The sequence below is a fragment of the Apium graveolens genome, chromosome 8, assembly GCF_009905375.1.
Source record: "Apium graveolens cultivar Ventura chromosome 8, ASM990537v1, whole genome shotgun sequence".
In the NCBI taxonomy this organism is placed as follows: Eukaryota; Viridiplantae; Streptophyta; class Magnoliopsida; order Apiales; family Apiaceae; genus Apium; species Apium graveolens.
In genome coordinates, this window is record NC_133654.1 from 310,731 (window position 1) to 324,720 (window position 13,990).

Sequence of the window (13,990 nt, forward strand, 5' to 3'; positions counted from 1 at the left end):
TTGGCAATTTGTCGTTCGACAAGTGTTTATGTGATTTGGGAGCTAGCATCAATACGATGCCTTTGTCTTTCTTCAACAAGTTGAATTTATCTGATCCAAAGCCTACTTATATGTCCTTGCAGCTGGCCGATCATTCTATTACATATCCATGAGGCATTGTGGAGGATGTCTTGGTCAAAGTGGATAAACTCATCTTTCATGCTGACTTTGTAATTCTTGATTTTGAGGAGGATAAAAATATTCCCATAATCTTGGGAAGACCATTCCTGGCTACGGGCCGAACCTTGATTGATGTGCAAAAGGGTGAACTCACTATGCGAGTACTGGATCAGGATGTGACGTTTAATGTTTTCAATTCCATGAAATTCCCTACTGATAGCGAGGAGTGCTTAAAGGTAGAATTGGTTGATTTTGTGATTACTTCAGAACTTGATCAAATGCTAAGGTCTGATGCCTTAAAGAAAGCCTTGATGAGGAATTTAAATAGTGAAGATGATGAAGGTGATGAGCAGTTACAGTATTTGAATGCTTCCCCTTGGAAGAGAAGGCTGGATATGCCTTTTGAATCTCTTGGTTTGGAAGACTTGAAAAAGGCTCCAAAGCGCCTCAAGCCATCTATTGAGGAAAATTCTACACTCGAGCTTAAACCATTGCCTGAACACTTAAGGTATACATTTTTAGGTGATGCATCTACTTTGCCTGTTATTATTGTATCTGACCTTTCAGGTAGTGATGAGGAAAAGCTCTTGAGAATTTGGAGAGAGTTTAAATCGACAATTGGATGGACTATAGCAGATATCAAGGGAATCAACCCTTCTTATTGTATGCATAAAATTCTTCTAGAGGAAGGAAGCAAGCCAACTGTTAAGCAACAAAGAAGGCTAAATCCGATAATGAAAGAGGTTGTAAAGAAAGAAATTCTCAAGTGACTAGATGCAGGGATCATCTATCCTATTTCTAACAGTTTTTGGGTGAGCCCTGTTCATTGTGTGCCGAAGAAATGAGGCATCACATTGGTTACTAATGAGAAGAATGAGCTCATTCCTACTCGAATAATCACGGGGTGGAGAGTTTGCATGGATTATAGGAAGCTGAACAAGGCCACGAGGAAGGATCACTTCCCCCTTCCTTTCATTGATCAGATGCTTGACAGGTTGGCTGGGCATGAATACTACTATCTTCTTGATGGCTATTCGGGTTATAATCAGATTTGCATCACTCCAGAAGATTAGGAAAAGACTACATTCACATGTCCGTTTGGTACTTTTTCCTTCAGAAGAGTTTCTATTGGGTTGTGTGGTGCACCTGCCACATTGCAGAGATGCATGATGGTTATCTTCTCTGACATGATTGATCAGAATGTGGAGGTCTTCATGGATGATTTTTCTGTGTTTGGGGATTCTTTCGACAAGTGCTTGCAAAATTTTGGCGCAGTTTTTAAAAGGTGTGTTGAGACCAGTCTGGTTCTCAACTGGGAAAAATGTCACTTTATGGTGCAGCAGGGCATCATTCTTGGGCACAAGGTCTCTAGTAAAGGTCTTGAGGTGGACAAAGCCAAGGCGGGGGTCATTGAAAACCTTCCTCCACCAATTTCTGTTAAGGGGATTTGCATTTTCCTTGGTCATGCGGATTTCTATAGGCGGTTCATCAAGGATTTCTCTAAAATCTCTAAACCGTTGTGCAATTTATTAGAGAAAGATGTCACTTTCAAGTTTGATGATGACTGTCTAGCTGCTTTTGAGAGCTTAAAGAAAAGTTTGATTACGGCACCTGTCATAACTACACCAGATTGGAATGAGCCTTTTGAAATGATGTGCGATGCAAGTGACTATGCAGTTGGAGCAGTTCTTGGGAAAAGGAAGAACAATATATTTCATATGGTCTACTATGCTAGTAAGACCCTCAATGGTGCTCAACTGAATTATACTACTACTGAGAAGGAACTCTTAACCATTATCTACGGTTTTGAGAAGTTTCATTCTTATTTGCTTGGGACGAAAGTGATAGTTTTCACTGATCAAAATGTTATTCGCTTTCTGATCTCGAAGAAGGACTCGAAGCCTAGATTGATTCGGGGGATTCTTCTACTTCAGGAGTTTGAGTTGGAGATCAAGGAAAGAAAAGGTACTGAGAATCAAGTCGTTGATCATCTCTCTCGGTTAGAAGATCCAAGTACGACTTCATAGGATAAGACATTGATAAATGACTCTTTTCCCGATGAGAAATTATTTGGGGTACAAGAAGAAAAACTATGGATCTCAGACATTGTAAACTAGCTTATAAGCAACACTATGCCCACGGACTTGTCTTCTGCTCAAAGGAAGAAGTTTCTTCATGAGGTGAAGTGATACATGTGGGATGAGCCATTTTTGTTGCGTCAAGGAGCTGACCAAATCATGAGAAGATGTATTCCATACAGCGAGACAGAGGGTATCTTGCGAGACTGTCATTCGACTATTTATGGAGGCCACTATGGTAGAGAAAAGACAGCAGCTCGTATCCTTCAAGTGGGATTCTTCTGGCCTATATTGTTTTAAGGATGCGCATCGGTTCATTTTGAAGTGTGATCGCTGCCAGCGTGTTGGTAGTATATCCGAGAGGTATGAGATGCCGCTTAATCTGCTACTTAAGGTTGAGGTCTTCGATGGTTGGGGAATTGACTTCATGAGGCCATTTATCTCATCTTGTAATAATCAGTATATCTTATTGGCGGTTGATTATGTCTCAAAATGGGTGGAAGTTAAAGCTTTTCCAACGGAAGATGCGAAGGTAGTGCTCAATTTTCTTCACAATCATATATTCACAAGATTTGGGACACCAAGAGTCATAATCAGTGACGAGGGATCGCATTTCTGCAATCACAAGTTCACTGCTATGATGCAAAGATATAATGTGTATCATCGCATTGCTACAGCCTACCATCCTCAGACTAATGGTTAAGTTGAGGTGTCTAACAGAGAGATCAAGCGTATTCTAGAAAAAAGTTGTATGTCCATCAAGGAAGGGTTGGTCTTTGAAGCTGGATGAAGCTGTTTGGGCTTATCGAACATCATACAAGACTCTGCTAGGCATATCTCTGTTTCAACTGGTTTATGGTAAAGGATGTCATTTGCTTATGGAGTTAGAGCATAAAGCATATTTGGCTTTGAAGAAATTGAACCTTGATATGGATGCAGCTGGTAAGAAAAGGATGCTTCAATTGAATGAACTCGATGAGTTTCGACTTCAAGCGTATGAGAACAACAAAATGTATAAGGAGAAAGTCAAGAGGTGGCACGATAGGGGTCTAGTGCTCAAATCATTGATGCCGGGGTAACAAGTTCTTTTGTTCAACTCTCGTCTCCATCTTTTTCCAAAGAAATTAAAGTCGAGGTGGTCAGGTCCGTTTGTTATCAAAACTGTGTTTCCACATGGAGCGGTGGAGATTTTTGAGAATGATCTAGGCCATTCATTCAAGGTAAATGGACAGTTTCTGAAGCACTATATGGAAATACGGTAAACCGTGAGGTGGTTAGTGCCGTTTTATTGTCCACTTGATCTCGGGATTCTACGTCAAGCTAGCGACGTAAACCAAACGCTTCTTGGGAGGCAACCCAAGCTTGTTGTACATTAGTCGGAAGAAAAGAAGTTAGAAGGAAGAAAAAAGCGGGTGAAAATATAAAAAAATCTGAAAACAGAAAAAAGCAGGGTGTTTTGACAAAAGCACGGCGCGCCCGCGCTACCTGGTGGGGGGCCACGCTGAAAGTACAAAAGCACGGCGTGCCCGCGCTGGTTTGACAAACATATGGCGCGCCCGCGCTGCCTGGCAGGGCGGCTGCACTAAGGCCCGGAAAAAAATAGTAAAATTGAAAATTCAACATAAAAACAATACAACAGCCGAATTTCCCTCTTCCCACATCAGTTACAAACATTCATATCCGATTTTTAAGCCTTATTACACCCCATTACTCCCACTATTCCCATAATCAATTCCCACTTCTATCCCAAAACTAATTCTTCATTATCTATATATACATACTCTTCCACACCTCCATTCCTCACCATATTTTTTATTCTCAAACCTAAATCTCTCTTATACACATATCTTCTCTTTCACTTATTCGAATTCAATGGCACCCAAGAGACAAAGGACTCAAGTTAGCAGTAGCACCACCGAATCTTCAAGTGTTGGGGGTGTGAGGCCTAGGTTTGGTACTTCGGAGGCCGAAGCGGAGTATACGAGACTGCTATCGAAGCCCATAGCAAAGGATAGGGGTTTTCTACCATCGAGAAGGGATGGTAAGCTTTTAGAGAAGATTCTGGAGATGGGTTGGGTCTATTTTTGTGAGGCACCTGCTGCTGTGCCCATGAGTGTTGTTCGCGAGTTTTATGTGAACGCAAAGGCGGATAAGAATGGGTACTAGGTGGTTCATGGTTTGACTGTGGACTATACTGTGGAGGCTATTCGTCGGGTGACTAACCAGCCCGAGAGAAAACCAGCTCATGAGGATTGGGTGACGAAGACTGGGGATGATTTTGATTTGGATCTTATTATGGCGACGTTATGTATCCCTGAGATACATTAGAAGTTTAAGAGGGCCTTGAATGAGTATGCCACTTTCCCTGCCTCTTGCATGAACAGGTTTGCTCGTGCATGGAACTCTTTTATCTGTGTGAACATCATTCCTTCTTCATATGTGCACAATGTTACTATGGATCGTGCAAGGTTGTTGTGGGGGATATTGCAGGGGGATTATGTGGATCTTGGCTCCATTATTTATCAGGGTATTTTGAGGTTTCTGCGTGGGAGCACTACGGGTTTTATTCCATGTGCGTCAATTGTGACGAAGCTGTGTGTGGCAGTTGGAGTTCATTGGCCTGCATACGAGCAACTTCAGTTGCCTAGTGCCCCTATTGACAGTTCGAAGATAACAGTGATGCAGAAGTGGTACGGTGGGAAAGCTGACGAGAAAGGGCTTGACTACACTTATGATCACTTGTCGGGTGGCTAGCCAGCCGATCAGACATATGCTGGTGGTTTAGTTCAGGCTAGTAGAGCAGCATGAAGACATCAGAGGGGTGAGCCTAGTTCTTCGCAGCAGAAGTAGCAGCCGAAAGTAGAGGACAGTGCTGGTTTGGGTTCAGCGCAGTATAGGTGCTTGATGAGGCGGATGGATACAATGCATGACATTCATAGCAGGTTTGCACAGGACCTCACCTAGGCGTAGTTATAGCTCTCAGAGCCATAAGAGTTGATATTTAGTGTCCAGTTTTTGGTGAGGATTCTGTGTACTCGCCTCCTGACACTCCACCCGCGGAGGGTGATGACCATCCTGATTCTGAGTACGTATGTCTGATTCCTTACTACTACCTTCACTGAGGATAGTGAAAATTTTAAGTTTGGGGGTGGTAGTTAATAAATATGTTTTTGTGTATATCCATATAGTTACATATTCATGATAGTTTAGTTCATATAGTTGCATATTTATCATGTAGTTTTTTTTATTTATCATGTTAGTATGTTGCATATAGTTGCATGTGCATTTTATCATGATCCCTTAAGTTTGTTGTTTCGATTAATCTATGATGTTGATGCGAGTGTAGTGATGTCGTGTAGAGTGATGTTGAGTCTTAACGAGTTGATTTGCATGCTAGAAATAATAAAACTCAATAAGTCTTATAGGGTACTAGCGTGCTAGATCATGATTATGGTTTGTTTGTTTGTTGAGGTTTAATCACTTGTTTATGTCTAGAATGTATGATATTTTCTTAATGGTAAAATAACATGGATTTTTAAAAATTGGAGAAAAACATTGGATTCATTGCTAATTAGCTAGGTGTCAAATGGCTAGTAGCCGGCTCATATTCATATGAGTAGTCTAGGGTTGAGCGAGATGGAGTGAAATGCACTCGTTCAGAAATTGTTGAAAAAAAATGAAAAAAAGAAAAAAAAAGAGTAAAAAATATGTGTTGATGCATAATTGATCACGAGTGGGCTCTTTAATACTCGAGTTACAAAGTTCTTAGGGGACTTTGTGCCTAGTGACCTAAGGCTTTTATAGTCTGGGATCTGCTAACCTAACGCTCGCTATAGGGGGTATTATTGTATAAGTCTTTTGTGGACCTCACTCATTGCACGATCAAATAAGCATGTTTGTGTTTGTTTATGTGTTAGCAATAAAAGCATGAATCCGTGTATAACTCCGATAAAAACTGAAATGTTGTGAGTCATTTTGAGTTTAGCATTTATTCTATTTATAATCTTGTGATTGCCTTGATGAATAGTGAATCATGGTTATTGATCTAGTTGTGAGAGTATATCTATTAAGCAATTTCACACATGCACATTGCTGTTTGTGAGTTGATTTGTGGGATTTGATTGAACTCTGTGCGAATAACTGCATTTGTTGAGATGTTGATTATTGGTTGGTTTAGTTATTCTGAGGGGATCATGTGTATTCATGCATTTTTAATTTCTTGTTTTTGAGTCTGTTTATGTTTGAGGACAAGCATCAATTTAATTGTAGGGGTGTGTTAAGTGGACTTTATATCCACTTAGAACGCTTTATAAAGGCTTGAATTAGTGTTTTATACTCAAGTTATTTGTGTATTTGATGTATTTTTGTAGTGTTTTGCATTTCAGGGCATAGTCGGAAGCAAGAAGGGTTTTACAATGTTTTTATGCTTGAAAGATTGTAAGGAAGGAGCCTCGGATGATTGTGCGAAGAAACCAGCAAAAGAAAGCAAATAAAATAATTTTTTCCAGAGACACAGGGCGGCCGCGCCCAAGTACAATGCGGCCGCGCCCGGTTTGCAGTTTGTCAGCGCGCCCGCGCTGGGGTAGCGCGCGGCCGCACCAGGTCGGCTTTTTAAAATCCTGTTGCTACTAGAATTTTGATCTGCTGTACTTCTGGATTGTTTTGGGCTAGTATTTAAAGACATCTGAAAGACGTTTTTCATAACAGAGACTAAGGAGAAGACGATGAGAAGACCTAGGAGCAAAAATACAATGAAGGAGAAAAATAACTTGTTTTACATGTGATTCTTTGATTGAGCTATAATCTTGGATGATTGTTTTCTTGTTTGTTGAACCTATTACTCTTGTTTACATACTTTGATTATATATTCAATTATTAAAGACTTAGTTTATTATACCATGCTTTCATCGGAACCCACGGTGATGATGAGTTCGGTTATGAACTAATCATTGTCATGGGATTCTAGCGGATTTACTTATGGATTTCAATAGTTAATATGTCTCGATATCTTAATGTGTGGTGATTGTATGATATCATAATATTGGTTGTGCTTATTCGTCTTATGAGCATCGCAAACTCATAAGATAGCGTGTTAATCTCTATTGAAGTGACAGTGAATATAGGGGTTTAGAAGTTGCCATGCTAGCATTGGTTCATGTATTTGTTATGAATGATTTGTAGGTAATTTTAACCATCTTACTTGCCCTATGGAATCACGATAGATAACTTGCGCATGAAACCGTTATGTTGTCAAATTCTATAGACATATAGGGTCTAAATATAATTGGAGTCTATTCAGCTTCTATCTCTTTTGTGGATGTTTGGTAGTAGGGTATTCGTATAATGTGTAACACCCCCAAATCCGAGGTCGGGGATCCGGGTTGTCACGAGTTCCATTTCCCTTAACAACACCCAATCTAAAAAAATAATCGATTACTCTGTACTGTGACCCCACAATAAACACACACACCACAAGTTATAGTCTCAGAGATGAATATCCAAAAATAATCACAAGTCGCTTTATTCCACCAATATATGCCAATACACCTTAAAAGGGTTTCTGAATAAATTTACATTTCTTTGCCATTATTACAATTCATAAATATACATCAATCTGGTACATCAAAAGTTGAAGCCTAGCCTATTGGTAGTTCCTACCTCAGCTACAGCGACATCAACGCCTATAGGAAACTGCGGAACGTTTCCTATCCGCTCGCTAATTGGGAGCTTGGTCCTGTTCATCTTTTCTATATGTTGTTGTGTGATGAAAGAAGAAAGCAAGTGATAGGGATAAATAAATTATGCTTGTATAATTAAGTACTGCATTAATTGTACAAGTTGTGAGCTGCTAGGCCCAATAAAAAGATATATGATACTCAGACCAGAAAGGTTAAGCCTGATGGACCAGATCAGGCCTGATGGAATAAAAAAGGCCCAAAAGCCCCGATTATTAATTAATTTCTTAATTAATTAATAAGGGACAAATCAGATGTTGAAAAGAGTCCCGATAAGGATATAAATCCTTGGAGATTAGCCTCAAGGGGACCTAAAAGGATAAGGAATCAGTTTCCTACTATCTAGGACTCCAAAGTCCATTCTAATTATGAGACTTGCCCACCAAGTCTCCTATACCAAGTCCAATTCAAGGACTCCCAACATCTATATAAGGGGTCTCACCCCCACCAATCAGAACTACGTTTTTTGGCTTGATTCTCTAATTCACAGAGATACGTAGGCATCTCGTAAAGGCAGATTGAGTCACGAAACACGAGAGCAGCCATTAAAGGCCTTGAGCTCCCGAATCTTAGTATTAAATACAGCAAGTAATAACCTTAGTTTTTTATCCATAACATTTGGCGCCGTCTGTGGGAAAAGCAACAACAACCATGGCGAGAACACGGAGAACAATTGGAGCTCTAGAGGAAGGAACACCATCAAAGACAACCCAGGTGATTTCATCAACCGTGGAGGTTCCTCCCCATTCAACTTATGCATCTACTCAGGGGGAAGCCCAGACAGGGGCAACTCAACCTCAGCCACAAGGGACAACTCCCCCGACTATTCAAGGTACGAATCCTCAAGTTCAACAAATACATATACCTGTGAATTCTCGACCCGTCGGATATGAATATTCAACTATTGTTACTACTAACCCCCCTTATGGGATGCCCCTTCACCCTGAGGTTGGAGGAAGCGGATATGCTGGGCGAAGCGAAGCACGAGGGCGGTCGCCCCCCTATATACGAGGTTTGGATCCTATCCTTGAGGATCGGGAATTTTCTGGTCCATACACTGAGAGAGACTCCGAATCTTCGGATGATGAAGTGGCCCTGAGAAGGAGGCGTCCTGGGAAAGAGCCAATGGCCGATGGAAGGCAACGCCCCCAAAGCACCCCAGGGGCAAATCCCCAAGAAGTGCAGGAAAGGATCAGGGCTCATGAGGCTGAAATCCAAAGGCTGAGGCGTGATTTGGAGGCTCACCAAGCCACCAGACCCCACATACCTCCTAGGGGGAGAAATCCTCCTCCTATCATAGACCTGGATGGTCCGGTAAGAAGAAGGGCTGCTATCCCAAGAACTGATCCAAGCAATCTCCTTCCCCTTGGAGATCCTGATGATCCAACTCCACCCTTCACAGAAGAGATAATGAATGCCCATATCTCAAGGAAATTCAAGATGCCCACTATCAAAGCCTATGATGGCACGGGAGACCCCGCTAATCATGTTAGGACATTCTCTAATGCACTGCTGCTGCAACCCGTGAATGATGCTATAAAATGTCGGGCCTTCCCTCAAACCCTGTCGGGTATGGCTCAAAGATGGTACAGTCGCCTACCCCCAAATTCTATTGGATCGTTCAGAGAATTAAGTCAGGCTTTTATTAAGCAATTCATCAGTGGAAGAGTCCATGAGAAAAGTTCAGCATCTCTTATGAGTCTTGTGCAGGGAGCTAAGGAATCCTTAAGAGATTACCTGAATCGCTTTACAAAGGAGGCTTTAAAAGTCCCAGACCTTGATGATAAGGTAGCCATGATAGCACTGCAACAAAGAACTAGGGATGAGTTTTTCAAGATGTCTTTGGCCAAACGACCCCCTGAGAGCATGTTGCAGCTCCAAGAGAGGGCAGGGAAGTATATCAAGGTTGAAGAAAGTATGAGGAAGACCGTAGTAAGTAATGAGCCCACTGGAGGCAAGAAACGAAAAACTGATTTGGAGTATATCGCTAAGGACAAATATCCTAGAACCGAACAAAACCCTGATTCAACCCCCAAGAAGGGAGGACCTGGGCAAAAGTTCACTGAATACGCTAAGCTGAATGCTCCCAGAAGTCAGATTTTGATGGAGATTGAGAAAGACAGAGATATTCGCTGGCCTAAGCCCTTGAAGGCTGATCCCACCAAGCTAGATAAGGGCAAGTATTGCAGGTTTCACAAAGATGTTGGCCATGACACCGATGAGTGTAGGCAATTGAAAGATGAAATTGAGTTTTTGATTGGAAAAGGAAGATTGAACAAGTATACTGGAGATGGAGGGGACAGAAATAATAATGGAAGGAAGAACTTTGAAGATCGTAGGAGGGACCAAGACGATCAGGGGCGAAACCCCCAGCCTAGAGGACCAGTTATAAACACCATTTATGGAGGATCGAGACCTCGAGGGCCTGTGATAAACACGATCTTTGGATGTCCAACTGCTGCTGGATTGTCCAAAAATTCCAGAAAGGCATATACTAGAGAGGCTATGCATATTGTTGGAGAAGCCCCGAAGAGGGCCAGGACAGAAGTAACATTGGCTTTTGATGATTCCGACCTAGAGGGTGTGAAGTTTCCCCATGACGACCCGCTGGTCATAACACCAATAATAGGAAATAGCCCGGTTAAGAGGGTCCTTGTGGATAATGGTGCTTCTGTGGATATCTTGCTCCACGACACCTTTCTAAGGATGGGGTATAACGACTCCCAGTTAACACCAACCGACATGGCGATATATGGATTTGCTGGAGTAGAATGTCCTGTGGAAGGGATAATCAAATTGCCAACCACCATAGGTACGGAGCCAAGGCAAGCAACGCAGATGCTGGATTTCGTAGTGGTAAAGGCTAGTTCAACTTATAATGCTATCATGGGGAGAACAGGGATACATGTCTTCAAGGCAGTCCCCTCTTCCTACCATTCAGTCATGAAGTTTCCCACCCGAAACGGGATTGGAGAAGAGAGAGGAGATCAAAAAATGGCTAGAAGCTGTTATGTGGCCTCTTTGAGGGCAGATGGAGTCGGGGGGCAGGTTCTTCCTATTGAAGATATGGATGTTCGAGAAAATGATGAGAATAGAGGAAGGCCAGCAGAAGAATTGGTTTCGGTTCCTTTAGATCCTGAGAATCCTAAGAGGACGACTTTCATTGGAGCCACATTAGAGGAGCCCCTCAGAGGGAAGTTAGTGAAATTTTTGCAAGAAAATAGTGATGTGTTTGCATGGTCAGCAGCTGATATGCCAGGCATAGACCCGGAGTTAATTACTCACAAGCTAAACGTGGATCCAAGCCGGAAGACAGTGAAACAAAAGAAAAGAAATTTTGCCCCGGAAAGACAAGAGGCTATAAAGCAGGAAGTGGAAAAGCTCTTAGAGGCTGGTTTTATTGAGGAGATTCAATTTCCGGAGTGGTTAACAAACCCTGTAATGGTGAAGAAGGCTAATGGAAAGTGGAGGATGTGTATAGACTTCACCGATCTGAATGATGCATGCCCCAAAGACTGTTTTCCGCTGCCTAGAATTGATACTTTGATTGATGCCACCGCTGGACATGAGATGCTGAGTTTCATGGATGGGTTTAGCGGATACAACCAGATCAAAATGCATAAGGATGACATTCCAAAGGTATCATTTATCACTGACTTTGGTGTTTATTGTTATCTTGTTATGGCGTTTGGTCTCAAGAATGCAGGAGCCACCTATCAAAGGTTGGTGAATAGAATTTTTAAGGATCTTATTGGTAAGACTATGGAAGTCTATGTTGATGACATGTTAGTCAAGAGTCTAGTAAAGACTGATCATATAGCCCATTTAAGGGAAGCTTTTGAGGTCCTGAGGTACCACAAGATGATGTTGAATCCGACGAAGTGTGCTTTCGGAGTAGGATCTGGAAAATTCTTGGGATTGATGGTTTCGAAGAGGGGAATTGAGGCAAACCCCGATAAAATAAAGGCAATCCTGGACATGGAACCCCCCAAAACTGTCAAGGATGTTCAGAAGCTCACAGGAAGGGTTGCTGCGTTAGGACGATTCATCTCCAAGTCAGGAGACAAGTGCTTGTCATTTTTCAAGTCACTAAAGAACATCAAAGACTTTGTATGGAGTGAGGAAAATCAGAAGGCATTTGAAGAATTAAAGAAGTATATGGCCCAGGCCCCGTTGTTGGCCAAGCCAGTTTTGAGTGAAATTATATTCTTGTAGTTGGCTGTTTCAGAGAGCGCCTTGAGCGCGGTGTTGGTTAAGGAAGAACTGAAAGTCCAGAAACCCGTATACTATGTCAGCAAAATTTTGCATGGTGCTGAGTTGAATTATTCAACTATAGAGAAATTCGCTTTAGCCTTGGTAATGGCTTCAAGAAAGCTGCGTCCTTATTTTCAAGCTCACCAGATTGAAGTGCTAACAAATCAGCCACTGAGAAATATCATTCACAGTCCCAAGGCAAGTGGGAGACTGATTAAGTGGGCAATAGAGTTGGGAGAGTTTGATCTCAAGTATAAGCCACGTACGGCTATAAAAGCCCAGGCACTAGCTGACTTCGTGGTGGAATGTACCATACCCAACCAAGAAGTCGGGGGGCAGGAAGATACCATACCTCAAGACAAGGGAGTCGATAATGGGGACAAGGAGAAGAATGACAAGGAGAAAGAATATTGGGTTCTCTATTTTGATGGAGCATCAAAAACAAATTCCAGTGGAGCAGGGTTGGTTTTGCAAAGCCCTGATGGGTTCTTAATTGAGTATGCGATGAAGCTAGATTTTCCAACCACAAATAATGAGGCAGAGTATGAAGCCCTGATAGCTGGCCTTGGTCTAGCTGGGACACTAAAAGTCAAAAACTTAAAGGTCCGTGGAGACTCGAAGCTGATCATATCCCAGGTAAAGGGAGAATTTGAGGCAAGGGATGATACGATGGCTAAGTATGTCCGCCTAGTAAGGGCTGTGATGACCCAATTTAATGAGTGCCATGTTGAACACATTCCAAGGGAAGAAAATGTTAAGGCAGATGCGCTATCAAAGTTCGCTTCGTCTGAGATTGAAGAAAGTTCAGGAAGTGTGTACTTCCGTGTTTTGAAGACACGAAGCATAGATGTTAAGCTGCTGGCTCCCATAGGCTTGGGGACATCATGGATTGATCCCATCAAGGCTCACATTCAGACCGGTTGGTTTCCAAGTGATGCAACTGAAGCACGGAAGTTAACTGTTCGGGCACTAAGGTACTCTTTGATAGATGGGATTCTTTACAAAAGATCTTTCGTGGTTCCCTACTTGAGGTGTCTCAGGCCCGATGAGGCACGTTTGGCTCTTGAAGAAGTGCATGAAGGTATTTGTGAACAACACTTGGGGGGCAGGGCCTTGGCTCATAAGATAACTCGTTTAGGCTTCTATTGGCCAGAAATGATGGCTGATGCCAAAGAATATGTGAAGAAGTGTGATCGCTGTCAGAAGCATGCACCAGTTGTTAGACAACCCCCCGAGATGCTGACCTCTATCAACTCGCCTATTCCCTTTGCCATGTGGGGGATGGATATTCTAGGGCCTTTTCCTATGGCCACGGCACAAAGGAAATTTCTGATTGTAGCCATTGATTATTTCACCAAGTGGATCGAAGCCAAACCCTTGGCCAAAATCACAACTAAGCAGGTTGCACAATTCCTGTGGGAAAACATTATGTGCCGATATGGAATTCCCCGTATCCTCATCACTGACAATGGAACACAATTCAACAATGAGGAATTCAAGAAGTATTGTGAAGAAAATGAAATTGAGTTACGATTCACCTCTGTGGCTCACCCGCAAGCCAATGGGAAAGCAGAGGTAGCAAATCGGATAATCCTGGATGGACTAAAAAAGAGGATCGAGAAGTCAAGAAATAATTGGGTGCATGATATACTTCCAATATTATGGGCCTATAGGACTACCTGTAGAGTCACGACAGGAGCAACTCCTTTCATGTTGGCATATGGGGCAGAAGCAGTAGTTCCCGTGGAGATATCGCATTCCTCT